The sequence below is a fragment of the Mytilus trossulus genome, chromosome 13 (genome assembly GCF_036588685.1).
Source record: "Mytilus trossulus isolate FHL-02 chromosome 13, PNRI_Mtr1.1.1.hap1, whole genome shotgun sequence".
Lineage (NCBI taxonomy): Eukaryota > Metazoa > Mollusca > Bivalvia > Mytilida > Mytilidae > Mytilus > Mytilus trossulus.
Window position 1 is genome coordinate 25,966,146 of NC_086385.1, and position 14,628 is coordinate 25,980,773.

Sequence of the window (14,628 nt, forward strand, 5' to 3'; positions counted from 1 at the left end):
GAAGTATTTGATACATGTATTTCAAATATAAAAAGCATAATATACATACAAATATATACAGAATTTAGAGATAAAAATACAATCATATGTGCATCTCTAGTGACAGTTTTAGCTTTGACTGTACATGTGTAAGTTGCTAGACGAAATATAATTACATGTACACACATACATTTAATTTCATATTGACCGACTTTAATAGGTTTCCACCTATTTCTATATTTAGAATTGTTAGCTGGTAAAATATATTGACCTTCACATGTAAAACGATTAATGTTTTTTTAAATATAAGATAAGATAAGATAAGATAAGATAAATTTTATTTTCCAAATTAGGTCCCCAGGGGGGCATATACACATAACATTTATGATTGATACAACATACAGTATTTTACATAACATTGTAAAATAAACTATTGAAATAGTCATACAGGTATTATTTGTTAAATAAAAAAGTATTTGAGAGTTGCTACTCCAGAGATGTGGCAAACCCCTTTTTTTTCTCTTTTTTTTTTTTCTCACTTGATTTTATAATATTTTGCTGAAAATGTATAAATATAAAATATAAAATAAATATTAGGTCCGAAATATTTGTATGGTTGGTACGAAATGTTCTTTGATTGCGATTTTTTCTTCGCCCATTATAACTGTTTTTATGAACATTTTTAGAAACTATATCCAAAATGTTAACATAATTGGTTCTTGATATATTACTAATTCCCATGCTATTATCATTTAGACCGAGAGGGTAAACTGTAATTCTTTAATCCAATTTAATTCAATTATTTTTCGTGATCGTACAAACTTTGAATATGATTAACCAAGCTGCTTATCTACTACTTCTAAAGGTTGAACTGTTAAATATTTAAAAGGATGATTGTGCTTCTTTATAAGATGTTGATAAATGATACTTTTGAATTTATTGGGTCTAGATCTTTTAAAACGATACAGGTGTTCTTGCGTGCGTTTAGATAAATCTTGTCCAGTTTCACCTACGTACTGAATACCGCATCCCAGTTTGTTTTATGTGAGTAAATAAATAATACTGTTTGCTTTTCAAGTTATACCAGTTTCAAAATGTAAAGAAAATGTGCGACCATTAAGCGTGGACCTTTATACCGTATTGTTGGTGGAAAGCCGGGCCGGGACATGTTTGTAATTTTTTGATATGACACTAATCGATAGAAGGGTATTAACCACGATTCTTTTTATGCCCCACCTACGATAGTAGAGGGACATTATGTTTTCTGGTCTGTGCCTCCGTTCGTCCGTTCGTTCGTCCCGCTTCAGGCTAAAGTTTTTGGTCGAGGTAGTTTTTGATGAAGTTGAAGTCCAATCAATTTGAAACTAAGTACACATGTTCCCTATGATATGATCTTTCTAATTTTAATGTCAAATTAAAGTATTGTCCCAAATTTCATGGTCCACTGAACAAAGAAAAAGATAGTGTGAAGCTCAGGTTAAAGTTTTTGGTCAAGGTAGTTTTTGATGAAGATGAAGTCCAATCAACTTGAAACTTAGTACCCATGTTCCCTATGATATGATCTTTCTAATTTTAATGTCAAATTAAAGTATTGTCCCAAATTTCATGGTCCACTGAACAAAGAAAAAGATAGTGTGAAGCTCAGGTTAAAGTTTTTGGTCAAGGTAGTTTTTGATGAAGATGAAGTCCAATCAACTTGAAACTTAGTACCCATGTTCCCTATGATATGATCTTTCTAATTTTAATGTCAAATTAAGGTATTGACCCCAATTTCATGGTCCACTGAACAAAGAAAAAGATAGTGTGAAGCTCAGGTTAAAGTTTTAGGTCAAGGTAGTTTTTGATGAAGTTGAAGTCCAATCAACTTGAAACTTAGTACACATGTAACCTCTGATATGATCTTTCTAATTTTAATGCCAAATTAAAGTATTGAACCAAATTTTACGGTCCAGTGAACATGTAAAATGATAGTGCGAGTGGGGCATCCGTGTACTATGGACACATTCTTGTTTGTTAAAAATGTTAGCGATGGTCGTATTTTTTTATAAGCAATTTTGAAGATAGAAACGTGTAGATACCCTTTGAACGGGTTTAGTATTTATTATTTTTCCATTTCTAAGCTTCATATTTGTTTTTTGGTATGTGGATTTTATAAGAAAGGAGCAAAGACTAGCGTCCAGAATATGAACCAGCACACAATAAATTGAATTATGTGAGGTAGTACCGCTCTTAAATTTTTTTATATCGAATGAGAGAAAAAACAAGAGTGCCACACTGAAATGTATCGCCTTTTTCACTAATCATTGATATTACGTTGACAGTTCTTAATATAAATCTCGACTTCAACTATCACCTACACTAAACATGATCCAAGAAAATGGGGTCAAGGCCATAAAAACCAAACGAGAAATATATGTTCACCTTGCAATCATTCAAAGCACTATTTTAATAGTTGACATATTGTTTAGTTTCTGAGAAACAGACTAAACTAAGAAAACTAAACATTGAGCATTGAACTATGGAAAAGTGTTCACCACATTTTTAATGTTACTTCGAATAGACAGAACAAATATTACAGTCATTCCTTATAATGTATGTGTCAGTCTCACAGGTTTTATTTGACCTTTATTAGAAGACACTTTACATCCAAAATTAAATCATCATAAAATATTTATATACACGAAACATAGTTGACCTACTGCATATTGTATTACAAAAAAAGACAAAAATACACTGAACCATGAAAATGAGGTCAATGTCAGATGATATCTGCCAATTGGACATTTACACCTTACAATCCATCCATACACCCAATATAGTAGACCTTATGAATACAGTATATGAAAAACAAACCAAAACACATAAACTTAACTATTTAAAACATTGAAGCATAAAAATGAGGTCATGGTCAGATGACACTTGCCAGCTTGATATGTACACTCTACAATCCTTCCATACTCCAAACATACTTGATCTATTTCCTTTAGTATCTGAGATATGAACTTGACCACCAAACCTTTTTTTCAAGTAGTCACTTAACCAAGTATATGAGGCCAAGGACAATGGTCATGTGACAGACTGAACCTTTGTACCTTAAGGCATCTTTATACAAAGTGTGAAGCATCCAGATCTTCCATCTTCTAAAACATAAAGATTTTTAGAAGTAAGTTTACTGTGCTGTCGACGCCCATGTCACTATCCCTGTGTCAAGCTTTCTGCAACTTAAGTGGCAGGCTCTACATAAACCGGGTTACAAACTAAAACCAAGGGAGACATATCAACTATAACAGAAAATCGCCAGTATCTTTGAAGCATCCACCTTTGAAGATTGCAAGGTGTAGATATTTTATTGAATAATAATAGCATTCAAAAGTGAACATTAGCAAGTCATCTAGGTTTTTTTCTCAGAATTAAGAGTTTAAAAAAACACATTTCGATATGAATTTTCGTGAAAGGTAAAAGATGAGATTAATTATTTAACTAGACATGTATTGTTAATTTTTGTTATAGGATATTTATTTCTTTATTATTTCATAATCAAGCTACAAAACCAGAAATTCATTATTAGAAATTAAATTCCCTATTATATTTATAAAGCATTAATCAAGATAATTGTATTTATTTATTTAAGATATGTATATTTGTGCATCAACTTATAACAAATGGAATTATAATAACATAAAACAAGAATGTGTCCATAGAACACGAATGCCCCACCCACACTATCATTTACCATGTTCAATGGACTGTGAAATTGGTTAAAAAATCTAATTTGGCATTAGTATAAGAAAGATCATATCATAAGGAACATGTGAACTAAGTTTAAAGTTGATTGGACTTCAGCTTCATCAAACACTACCTTGACCAAAAACTTTAAACTAAAGCGGGACAGACAGACAAACTGACAGACAAACGAACAAACAAAAGAAGCACAGACCAAAAAAAATAATGCCCCTCTACTATCGTAGGTGGGGCATAAAAAACAATTCTTTATTAACATTGATAATATGCATAAATAAACACATTTCTACCAAAACAATCATAATTGTTGAAAAGAAAAAACAAAATAAATGCAATTGAGTTCAGATAATTATGAAGTTTGTTCCTAGTTTGAATGTTTTTGTAAATTCAGTTTCATGGCTTCGAATCGGGAATGAACTTTCTCCAAATTGATTGTAGATGGAGCTTCTGACTGGAATGGATGTGTATATGTTGAAGCATTTGTGACAGAAGAGGAACGAGACTGGGAGGATGGCTTACATCTGAAACATAAAAAAATACAACTCTATAAATCTAAACAAAATTAACTTGCATGCATTGAAATGTAAAAGAGAGGTGCAAGATCCCAAAGGGATATTGAAGATAAACTGAATACCAAATGGAATATATGAAAAAAAAAACAACAAAAAAAAGACAGTTTACAAAACACTGTTAATGTATATTTGTTCCCTGTGATCTTTGCTATATACAAATCTAACAAAGTGTTATAATATGCATACTAATTATGTTTACTTAAGATCCTGCACCAAGCTGATAGACAAGTTGTCTAAGTTCTAAACAATTTTATGTTTTTTGGATTAAAAATAGCAATCTATATACTGTACAATTGATCTGCCAAATTAATTACCACGACGATAATTTTGGAAAAGAACAAAATTATAGAATGATTTTTATACACATTTATATCAAATTTATCAAAATTGAACAAAAAGTCTGAATAACCAGTTAGGGTTTTTGGTATTTGATATTCAGTTCTTCCCACAGTTAACCGTTGACAAAACTAGTCAATAGTGTGTTATCTTACCTGACAGGATGTCCCCGTCTGCCCCTCTGAACTTTTTTAATAATGTTTTTATTATTGGTCATCTCTTCAGCCAGTTTTCCATCCAATGTCCGAATATTTAAATCAGTCTCAGGACAATTCTGAAACAAAGAATAATATACATGTACAAAATAACTCATAAAAAGTAGGGTTTCTTTTTTCTTTTGGTCTTATTTTTAGGTTTTAATTATCATGTGCATATTATATGAGAAAACCATGATTTGTCCTCGGCAGAAGGACAGCTTTAGAATTTCTACTTGCTCACCAATTTTCTCGTGTAAAAGCAACAAGCACCAATCCTATATAGGCTTTTCTTTACCCTAGCTGAGGGTCAAACTTGTAACTTCCCTTAATTGTAAAAAAAATGCACAAGATTTTGGGGTGGTTCATAAAATATAAAATGATGTTCCTTGCATTAAAACTAATCAATTGATATTTATAAACTATAATTTTAGAAGCAACCTTTATCACTGAGAAGGGGCAAAAGGGGGTCTGTTAACATGTTTACAACACCTCAATTTTGGCAAAAACAGTTAACAAAAAATGCAAAAATCATGTTAACAGTTAACAAAGTGGGTTGAAAACAGATAACAGTTTAAATTTATCTCAGATAACAGTTAACAACACCTTGAAAAAGGCCAAAACAGGTTAACATAAAAGGGTATTGCCCCCCCCCCCCCCCCCCCCCCCCCCTCATCACTAATATATACTGAATTCATACAAAGCGTAAGGAAAGGTCAATTTCAACTATGTTGAAATCAAATACAGTGAACTCTGTTTAAACCAAATCTTTATAAAATTTGATACAACTGGAATTAAGAACATGACTGTATGGTTCAGACAGGTTTCAATTTGTGTGCAAGATCCAGTTGATACAGGTTTCACTGTACCATGCTGTCAACTTATCAATAGCAAACAGTATACTTACAACAAGAATTTCTGTACATTTCCTTCTTTCTAACTGGCAGACTAAATGTAAAGGGGTTAACCCTGATTTGTTTTGAAGGCTGACAGTCATATCATTGGGATCTATTTTTAGTAACAACTCCATTATTCTAAAGTTGTCTCCCTTGAGTAGAGAAGTATGCAGTGAAGTTGAACCATCCATGGAATTAACAGCACATATATGATTGATGAATCCATCTGTTATTAAACAATAATAATATAAATGTTCTGCAAATTCAAAAATTATTGTGTGCATTTATTATTGAGATGTTTGAAGAACAAAAATGTGAGTTTGATTATTGTGATTTTAGGAAAAACTATATATCATATACAGATATATGTATTAGATATCAGAATGCAATTTCCTATTAATATAATACTAAAATTGTCTAGCAATTTTTTTATTTTACCAAAATGGACGTTTACATTCATAGCTTTACCAAACTCTAAAACCTAAAAACTAGAGGCTCTAAAGAACCTGTGTCGCTCACCTTGGTCTATGTGAATATTAAACAAAGGACGCAGATGGATTCATGACAACTTTGTGTTTTGGTGATGGTAATATGTTTGTACATCTTACTTTACTGAACATTCTTGCTGCTAACAATATCTCTATCTATAATGAACTTGGCCCAGTAGTTTTAGTGGAAAATGTTAGTAAAAATTTACCAATTTTATGAAAATTGTTTAAAGTTGACTATAAAGGACAATAACTCCTTAGGGGGTCAGTTGACCATTTTGGTCATGTTGACTAATTTTATGGTATCACTTTGCTGTACATTATTGCTGTTTACAGTTTATCTCTATCTAATCCAGATTTGCTCTAAATGCTTTGATTTTTGAGTTATAAGCCAAAAACTGCATTTTACACCTTTGTTCTATTTTTAGCCGTGGCGGCCATCTTGGTTAGATTGTCGGGTCATCTGACACAGTTTACAAACTAGTAACCCCAAAGATGTTGTGGCCAAGTTTGGATTTATTTGGCCCAGTAGTTTCAGAGGAGAAGATTTTTGTAAAAGATTACAAAGATTTACGAAAAATGGTTAAAAATTGACTATAAAGGGCAGTAACTTTTAAAGGGGTCAACTGACCATTTTGGTCATGCTGACCTTTTTGTAAATCTTACTTTGCTGAACATAATTGCTGTCTACAGTTTATCTCTATCTATTATAATATTCATGATAATAACCAAAAACAGCAAAATTTCCTTAAAATTACCAAATAAGGGGCAGCAACCCAATAATGGGTTGTCTGATTTATCTGAAAATTTCAGGGCAGATAGATCTTTACCTGATAATTTGCTGTAAATGCTTTGGTTTTTGAGTTATAAGCCAAAAACTGCATTTTACCCCTATGTTCTATTTTTAGCCATGGCGGCCATCTTGGATGGTTGGCCGGGTCACCGGACACATTTTTTTTATCTAGATACCCCAATGATGATTGTGGCCAAGTTCGGTTTAATTTGGCCCAGTAGTTTCAGAGGAGAAGATTTTTGTAAAAGATTACAAAGATTTACGAAAAATGGTTAAAAATTGACTATAAAGGGCAATAACTCCTAAAGGGGTCAACTGACCATTTTGGTCATGTTGACTTATTTGTAAATCTTACTTTGCTGAACATTATTGCTGTTTACAGTTTATCTCTATCTATTATAATATTCAAGATAATAACCATAAACAACAAAATTTCCTTAAAATTACGAAATCAGGGGCAGCAACCCAACAACGGGTTGTCCAAAACATCTGAAAATTTCAGGGCAGATAGATCTTGACCTGATAAACAATTTTACCCCGTGTCAGATTTGCTCTAAATGCTTTTGTTTTTGAGTTATAAGCCAAAAACTGCATTTTACCCCTATGTTCTATTTTTAGCCATGGCGGCCATCTTGGATGGTTGGCCGGGTCACCGGACACATTTTTTAAACTAGATACCCCAATGATGATTGTGGCCAAGTTTGGTGTAATTTGACCCAGTAGTTTCAGAGGAGAAGATTTTTGTAAAAGCTAACGACGGACGACGATGACGACGACGACGGACACCGGACGCCAAGTATGAGAAAAGCTCACTTGGCCCTTTGGGCCAGGTGAGCTAAAAATGTGAAAAAAATCAACCAACATTGACCATGTGCATGACTGGTTTAAATTCTGTATCAGCCAGTTACATATAAATGGAAGTGGCAATTTTATTTTAAAACTAAATGTAACATACCATGATATATGGATAGTCCAAATGGGCGACTAATATCTTGTAGTAAAGACTCAACTTTTTTGTTTTCTACCATTTCAGATCTACAATTTTAAGTCAGAAAAGATTAGATAAGTGTCACCATAGCAACCATTTAAAACCAGGAGAGCAAATGCAGATCAACCTATACTGAAGTAAAATAGACAACAGTTGAATTTCATACGAATTATTTTCACTGAAGCATCTGTTGGAAGATAAAATTGAATAAGAGTACATAATCAAAGGAAAAAGTAAACTATAATAGTTAAAAGATTTATTATATATGTTTAATACCACTTTCAGCAACACATAGCTATATCATAACAGCCAGCTTTATTGTTGGTTGTCCAAAACAATTTCCACAAATGCATATTTTATATTTAGAAGAATTGTCAATATTGAAAGATTTTCAATTTATATAAAATGACAAAAAAGTGTATACAAAAATAAGAAAATGTGGTACGTTTGCCAATGAGACAACACCCACAAAGAGAACAAATTACCAATTGACACAGAAATTACATATTGGTCACTGTACATCCTTCAGCAGTGAACAAAACCTATGCTTCATAGTCAACTAAATCTATTTTACAGTAAAGAGACAAATTTATATGCAATCTCAGTGGAAGAGAAACTTTCTTACCTCATTACTGGAGAGTTTCTAACAACTGGATAATAAGTACAATGAGATTCACCTACAACACATACAACAAAGTACTTTATGTCATGAAATTATAAAGTTAACAATAATATATGCTTCAAACAATATCTAAATTATTTTTTGTATCATGGTCATTAATTCACCATACCATCATTTTCTTACATTAGATATTTTTCAACCCACAAAATTGAAAAAGAAAATAATCTGAGTCATTGATTGAAAAATATGAGACTTTATGTTGATGCAGTTTTTTATTTTTTATTTTAAACATGAAATTGAATGAAAAGGTTTCTTATGATTGTAGTTTTATTACCTACCTTCCCGACTATCAGTTCTTACAGAATCAGTATCCAGAACTCCAGAATCATTATCTGAGTTGTCCTCTCTGAAAGGATAAATCCGTTTTTTCTAATATGTATTTGGTTTCCCCTATTTTTAATTTACTAATTAACCCTTGTCGTGCGGGGGCCGTAATATTACGGCCGTACCCAGAATACCGTTATTTTGGCATCAATGGCGCTCCATACATTTAGAGGTCATCGTAATACCATTTAATTCGTAGTGTATGCACGTTTCCTCAATCTGAAACTTTTCATGTCATGTTTCTCACTTTAAATATTCATTTTGAGCTCAAATACGAACTTCAAAATTTGATATCGGACAAAATTGTTTTTTTTGGAGGGGTGGGCTTACCTTCAAGGTCTGAATCACGGAGTTTAGAGGACTGAAACCTTGACAAATACTGTTAACCTAAAGGCACATAACGACTGGTCGTGTTTATTATCAAAATACGCCGAGGAAACGACTACTTCCGGTTGCAAGTCCAGTTAAAGTTCAAAATTGGAAAAATTCCAAAATTTTGTGAATTTTGGTGCAAATGACCTTCTTTACACTGATGAACCCAGATCAGTTTCAATCCGACCTAACAACTGTTGTGATAAAAGTGTTCACTGGTGTCCACGCTACATGTAAACTACAGATGGATCGATGCATCTATTAGCATCTCTCGGACGTACAGGTCGATAAAAAGAACGAAAAAACATCAAAATGGATTTTTTTTGTACCTGAGGACCAACTTTGGGGCAAATTCCCACCCACCCACCCTTCCCCGCCTCCTCACCCCGACCACCCCACTCCATGATCCCCTATTTTAGATTTATTGCAATCAGTATGCATCAGCATCAGGGTACAGCTCATTTGCATATCATTTGCATATTTTTGCAAATACTCGAAATTTAGACAATTTCTGAAAACAACTCAGCATGGTAAGGGTTAAATACAAGCTATCATCAGTGTAAAGTGATTTCAAGTTAAATTTATTCTTGAAAATAACATACGACTTGTTTAAAAAAGAAGTGTGAGTTTCTCTTTAACTAGAATATTCAATAGGTATATTATTTTACAATCTTAACAGATACCGAGGTTTCAAATCCTAAATCAAATTTACCCTAGAATTTCTTTTTCATTTGATACAATGCTGTATCTTATTATCCAATTTTGTATCTTCAATGTTTGTTTATTTCTTTTACAAAGATAATGAAAAGTACAAAAATATTACAAGAGGCTATTATCTTCCGCAAAGGATTGTGGGTAAACAGCAGACTGTAACAGGAACAGAACTACATCAACATTGCCAACTTTACATGCTACCATTAGTGGAGTGTTACCATGGTGATCTCTAAGATTATGATCAAATCCTGACTGTAAATAAAAATTACAACAACATCAGCTTTATGTTATCTATATATAATAAGGCAGGTAAAATCGTAGTTAATATATATAGCTATCAAGTTTAATTCTAATAGAATAAATTTACAAATGTAAGAATAATAACTTTTTTTCTGCTATATTTTAGTTATAAATACAATGTACATGTGATCCTGTTATTTGTTTACAAGTTGGATTTCAAAATCAGAACATGATTGATTTCCCTAACTTTATACCAACCAATTCAAAACTTCCTAGACTACCATTAAACATACATGTACATCATGTAAATAACTTTTTACAAATTGTGACTTGGATGGAGAAATGTCTCATTTGCACTCATACCACATCTTTTATATATACAACTCGTCTAAACATCAACCCAACAATGTTAGATCTGTAAATTTGCTTTTGCAAATTTTTGGTTCTTCCCTCGCCGGGATTCGAACCCATGCTACTGTGATATCGTGACACCAAATCGCCTCCACTGCAGCCGTCCCGCTAGACCACACGACCACCTGGGCTCTCAAAAAAAGAGCTTTCAGTGGCCATATGTTACCTTTCCACGTCAGTTTTAATCTAGCGGCGTACTACAGTACATGATATATAAGGCATGAAGATGTTATTGTATATATATATATATATATACTAGAACACACCCGTTTTAGTATTTGTATTGTTATCTTAGAAAGTCTTACTGATTAAAATACTACCATAGGTAACAGTTTGACTATGATTGAATTTAGTAGTGTCAGCCCTGTGATTATGACCCGTGTATATAGCATAATCCTAAATATACCGTTTGGTGGTGCGCCTGTCAGATGCGAAACATACAGATAAGGTAAAAGGTAACAGGTGAATATACTTTGGTATCGGTATCGGACTCGACCCGGAACTTCTTAATTATTGGCAATATTAATTACGTGGAAAACAAAAGGGCCTGGAGTGGTGCAATTTTTAATCTACAACTTTGTACTATATTAATTATAAATAAAGTTGAAGTCTTTGATTCATCGTTCTTTCGTGATGACGGCTGACAAATTGGACCTCGTAATTTTAGTATTATAGATATATATCCAAGCTGTATAATGAATAAAGTCTTAGTCAAATCATTGTCAGTTGTATCTAAAAAAAAATCACAAATAATTTAAAAGTAAACTGGTCATAAAATAAGTTGTTCTTATCGATACTCACCACCCAAGCCTTTTTCAGTTTTTCAATATTTTGTTTTGAATCTTTTTCTATCAAATTCATGATCAGATTTGTATGTCTCTGTCTGTGTGATAGTATTTCACTCCACACACCTTCATATTCTGGTACAGAGAACAGGTTACCATTGGCATCCAGAATAGCTGTTGTTGATCCGTGATTCAATAAACATTTGACAGGTTTCAGAAAACCTACAGAGAGGGACACAATTTGTAATTAATTTTTTTTTCTTCATAATAATAATTATATAATCACTTGAAAAAAAAAGTTATGGTTGAAAAAATATCCACATACTGTGGATTCTTTAATATTTGTTGGATACTAATTTGTGTTGATTTTGTGGGTACAAGGGAACCATCAATTTAAATGTTCAACCAATTATTAATTTTAAATAGAAATGTACGCAGACTTTGCCAGAACCACAAAATTAAATATCCACGAACATACAAGTTAATCTAAATCCACGAAAATAAATGAATCCACAGAAGTATTGCGATCAAAATGCCACATTTTCAGAGAATCATTTTCTCCTTGTCACGTTATCTAAACTTTAGTTAGTTCTATTGCCCCACTGAATAAACTCAATTGCTATTGTTCTCTGCATTGTTTATTCACTGGGTCCTTAAAAGGAGTAGGTCCGGTAAGGACTCATTTTGGCCTCAAATTTTAGTTTCATCTAACGAAAGATTTTGACCACTTTTTAATCACTTAAGTGTCTATTTCAATTGATTCAATTAGTTTTTGTGAAAGATTTTAACTAATTTAGTCATTAAAAACGATCCGATTCAAGCTCAAATATGAAAAATCTCTCAAATATGCAAAAAAACGTCACTTTTCAGATGGTTTTTGTCAAAAATGAAAGTGGCCGCATCCGTGTTCATCCACAATCTTTATATATGTTATGTATTATTATAAAATACAACTCACATTTCAATATTATGGATGAAAACGAATGCGGCCACTTTCGTTTTACACGGAAACCGCCTAAAATTTAACTAAAATGATAGAATTTTGAAGATTTCAATAATTTAGCATGACTTAATGGTGCTACAACCCGATATATGTGCATTGTATTGTCAAAAACAGTCCATATTTATGTAGCAGAAGCATTCAACTGTCCAATAAATATATTAAAGTTTACATTTTAACAATTTTGTAAAACTGCCATATTTTGGGGCCAAAAAGGGGTCTTACCGGACCTACTCCTTTCTTGTAAGTAAAATCCATCATAAATTGATTTTGTTTGGCCAACAGGAGATGACTTTGGGGGAATGCTTCATTTGGTTTGCAAAAAGCATCCATCATGACTACTAAAATCATTGACAGCCTATTTATTTACCTTTGTCTGCTGCTAACTGTAGGGCTGTCTTATCAGATCCATTTAGAGCATTTACGCTGAGCCTCTTTTTGGAACTCCCTGAGAATCTTCCCACATCAACTCCATACTGAGGCTTACAGAACTTTAACAGGAATTCTAAAACATCTAAACGACCTAGACTTGCAGCTAAATGCAAAACAGTATTTCCTGTAGATAGGTGGCGCTTTCTTAGATCAGCTCCTTTCTGAAATAGAAATTAGTATTCAATTGACTTTTAGGTGTACTTACAACAACTCAAATTATATTTAGTTTAAAGGACAAGGCAAAATAAATAAAATTAAAAAAAAATTGTACATTTAAAAATTCTAGATCAAATTTTCCATGAAGCTGAGTGATGAAAATTTTCATGTTCTACAAGAATAAAAAACAAGAATGTGTCCAAAGTACACGGATGCCCCACTCGCACTATCATTTTCCATGTTCAATGGACCATGAAATTGGATAAAAAATATAATTAGGCATTAAAATTAGAAAAATACTATCATAGGGAACATGTGTACTAAGTTTCAAGTTGATTGGACTTCAACTTGATCAAAAATTACCTTGACCAAAAACTTTAACGTGAAACAGGACAGGCGGACGAACAGACAGAAGAAAGAATGGACGGACAGACAGACGGACGAATGAACAGACAGATGGACGAACGGACGCACAGACCAGAAAACATATTGCCCCTCTCCTATCGTAGGTGGGGCATACAAATGGAATAATCATCAAAAAGGAACTGACTATCTGGGAGGTCAGAAAATAATATACATGGTACAACTCCTTTAGATAAAGTTCCAGATCAAATACCTAATCCTTTCATTCATAAAGAAACTGTACATATGACCTGTGTCGAAGAAAAATCTACATTATCTAAATGCATGTATACATATACATGTTGATGACTTTGATTGATTTTGGATTTTATAAGTTCTGACATACATGTATCGTCTAAAAAGATGGTCAAAGGTGATATGTAATGCCCCTTTTGTCTACAATGGGGGCATAAAAACATACCTCACACAGTAATGTGACCACATCATGATATCCATTTTCTATTGCTAAGTACAATGGCCAACTTCCAAATGCACTCTGAAATAATAAATGTGATAAATAGACTAAATAAACAAATATACTAAAACAAGTGAAACTGCGAGCTACTGCTCACTGATGATACCCCCGCCGCAAGTGGATAATATTAATAGTGTAAAAATATGCAAGTGTTCGGTAAACAGGAAGTTGTCGAGTGATGAATCTGAAAACGCATCACACAGTATAGCTGACTTATATAAACCCTGAAACTAAATTTCAGAAATCCTTGTATTGTAGTTCCAGAGAAAAATGTGACGAAAATTTTCAACTTGGCTATCATGTGTAAAATCATACAAGTGTTCGGTTAACAGGAAGTTGTCAAGTGATCAATCTGAAAACGCATCACACAGTATAGCTGACTTAGATAAACCCTGAAACCAAATTTTTGAAATTCTGGTTTTGTAATTTCTGAGAAAAATGCGACGAAAATTATTCATGTGACGGACGGACTGACTGACGGACTTAATTTTGTTTTTTACCTTTGTATCAACCATATCTCCTTCCTCCAATAAACAGTACAGTTTGTCAGCATTGCCTTCCATAGTAAACTCAAGTAATCCAGGGGAGACAATCTCATCCTGTCTTCTAAAAATAGAAACAGAAAGGAGATAAGGTGACAATTATTCC

At 32.8% G+C, this 14,628-nt stretch overlaps 1 pseudogene; it reads right to left on the reverse strand.

The window, feature by feature from the left end:
• Positions 1-4,084: 4,084 nt before the first annotated feature.
• The window catches only part of LOC134694193 (uncharacterized), a 39,139-nt pseudogene continuing 28,595 nt past the window's right edge, over positions 4,085-14,628 (reverse strand).